The 3,234-nt window shown below is 30.9% G+C and overlaps 1 pseudogene; it reads left to right on the top strand.

Annotated features, from left to right (window-relative positions):
* The first annotated feature begins 527 nt into the window (after window positions 1–527).
* On the top strand, window positions 528–1,994 carry LOC113869940 (annotated as a pseudogene).
* Window positions 1,995–3,234: the final 1,240 nt, after the last annotated feature.

Raw genomic sequence — 3,234 nt, 5'->3', positions numbered from 1 at the left:
AATGCCCCTAGTACATTCATGAGGTTCATGAATCATGTCTTAAATGAATTTATAGGACATTTTGTAGTGGTATATTTTTATGACATTTTGATATATTCTAGGTCTTTAGAAGCTTATATAGGACATTTGAGGTTAGTCTTGCCTTAAGAAACAATAACCTCTATACAATAGAAACTCTTTAAATTAATAATGTCAGGACCGGAGAAATTTATTAATTTAGAGAGATATTAATTTATCGATAAATTAATAATTATTAATTTAAAGAGTTTTTAAGTAATTATACTGTACATATCAAACAAAAAGGAAAATTAATCTATGCCTATTAGAATTACGTTGCAGCGAACCTTGGGACTCAACGTACAGTAAATTAGTAACTATACTACATATATGCATTGGAAATCAATAATGACTTTTGAAGTACAGTAAATGTAAACAAGAGGAACAAATGTGTTCAATGTATTCTTAAGCAAGTTTGGCATATATAAATTATATGAATGTGTTAGAGTATTCAAACCATATCTCACAAGATGGCTTCTCATCTAAAAGGTGTTGCAAAATCAACTATGTCAGATCAAATACGTAAAGAGTTGTGTGAGTATAAGAGAGATAATCCTGCAAGCACACAAAAAGACTTGCAGAGATGGATTGAGGGAAAATTTCAGTTGAAAGTTAGTCAAGGAACAATATCAAACACACTTAAGCGGTCAGATGACTATCTCTCTGCTAAAATAGAAAAGGAAAGAGCAGAGATCAAAAGACACAAACCAACAAAATATCCTGACATGGAGAAGGTTGTTTATGAGTGGTTTCTCCAGCATCAAGAACGTGTGAATATCACAGGAGAATTAATTTTGTAGAAGGCAAGAGATACAATGAAACTCGTGTACCCTCATGATGATTCAGATTTTAACTTCTCTATAGGATGGCTTGGGAAATTCAAGCACCGACATGGCATAAAGTCATTTCGTCGTTTTGGCGAGAGTGGGTCTGTTGATATACAAGACATGGAGCATAAATTGGTATCGATTTGGGAGAAAATTGATCAGTTCCCTATGAAAGATGTTTTCAATATGGATGAAACTGGGTTGTTTTATAGGCTACAAGCTGATCATTCACTGGCAACAAAACAACTTGAAGGAAGAAAATAAGATAAAGAAAGGCTGACGGTAGTTATTTGTTGCAATAAAGATGGCTCTGAAAAAATCTCTCTATGGATTATTGGGAAATATGCAAAGCCTCGTTGCTTCAAGAATGTCAACATGAATAGCTTGAATTGTCAGTATCGAGCTAACAAAAAAGCATGGATGACTAGTGTGTTTTTTGATGAATATGTTCGTTCATTTGACCAAATGATGCACGGTAGAAGAGTTCTACTTGTGGTGGATAATTGTCCAGCAAATCCAAGAAATATTAAAGGGCTAAGAAACGTTGAGTTGTTCTTCTTGCCACCCAACATGACATCAAAGATTCAACCTTGCGATGCTGGGATAATAAGAGCTTTCAAGATGCATTACCGTAGAAGGTTTTACCGCAAAATATTGGAAGGTTATGAGGTGGGACAATCTGATCCAGGGAAGATAAATGTCCTTGATGCTATCAATTTGGCAATCCCAGCTTGAACGATAGATGTTCGAAAAGAAACAATAGTGAATTGCTTCCGACACTGTAAAATTCGTTCAGATAGTGACGTTGCAAGAAATTTGGATGAATCCACTTTTGATGAAAAAACTCAAGACCTCGAGACTATGATCAATCAATGTGGCTATCGTAATAAGATGGATATCGATAATCTAATGAACTACCCAGGTGAAAATGAAGCATGTTCGGAGGTTCAGAGTTTAGAAGATATTATGGGTACTATCATTGAGAACAATGCAGAGGATGACGACGAAGATGATACAGTGTCTTTGGAGCCTGTTACGCGAAAGGAAGCACTTATGGCGTCGAACACTCTTCACAACTTTATGATACAATACAAAAATACAACACCTTAGCTATTGGATGCAATAAGAAAAGTTAGAGATGAGCTCCAAATAGACTTGAACTTTAAAGGAAAACAGACAACTATTGAATCATATTTCAATAGAGTGTAATATATTTTTTTCAGTTTCTATGAATTATTAATTTATGATTTTCTTGGAACCGAAAATTATAAAGGGATCTCCCAAAAAATTATTATCTTATTATTTTATCGAGTTTTTCAATTTTTTATATTGGCCCAAGTCGGGACCGGATAAATTTATTATTTTAGAGAGTTTATTAATTTATCGAGTATTAATTTAAAGAGTTTCTACTGTACTAACTTAGATAAGTGTTCCTTTTGCATGGATCACATCAAGCGATAACATGTCTTTATATTTTAATCTTTTTAAATACAATTTTAAAGAGATTAAAAACAAAATAAAGGAACTTCAACTTTAAAAATAAATATGAAAATAAACAAGGCACGTAATAATTAATGCAACACCAAGGTCAAGGTATAACATAAGAAATGCAAAGAAGCTACAAAATTTAATTCAAATTAAGTTTAATACCCAATCATTTAATGATAGTAAACAATACCTTAACAAGTTACATAAACAAAATCTAAATAAATGAAAAATAGAGATAGTAAGAGCATGTTTGATTACCCTTTTAAAAATAAAAAATTATTTTTAAAAAGGTAATTAAATATACTTTAATACTTTATTAGCTGAAAGATCAAAATCCAAATAAGATACATGAAAATCAACCACAAAGAAATAGTGATTGAAAATTTGTTAAACTTAAATATTTTATCTAAAAATTTTGGATATAGCCTATTAATCATTTTTTTTTTCTAAGACATTGTCTTTTCTTTTTTACATGCTGCTTTATTCTAAATTTTTATTTTATTTTTTTTAAACCCAAGCTATATCAAGCTTATTTTGGATTACTGTTAAATTTCAAACAAAAATTTAAAACAAAAAAAGGCAACTCATTTAAAAATAAATATGAAAATAAATCAGATACACAATTAACAAAAAACCAAGGTCAACCTATAGCATAAGAAATGCGAAGAAGTAACAAATATTCAATTCAAATTAAATTCAGTATACATTAGTTGTGGTGACAGGGTTCGTACAATTGACGATTCTTTAGTCCTTACATAACATCTAATTAACAATATGTTAGATAGAAACATAAAAGAACTGAATAATTATACTAAAGACCCTCAAATCACATCGCAATATTCAAAATGCATTTGTAAGAGTG

This window comes from Abrus precatorius, unplaced genomic scaffold, assembly GCF_003935025.1.
Source record: "Abrus precatorius isolate BTA unplaced genomic scaffold, Abrus_2018 Scaffold6, whole genome shotgun sequence".
Classification (NCBI taxonomy): domain Eukaryota; kingdom Viridiplantae; phylum Streptophyta; class Magnoliopsida; order Fabales; family Fabaceae; genus Abrus; species Abrus precatorius.
Note: the sequence above shows the minus strand (reverse complement) of the source record. Positions and strands in the feature narration are given on the sequence as shown.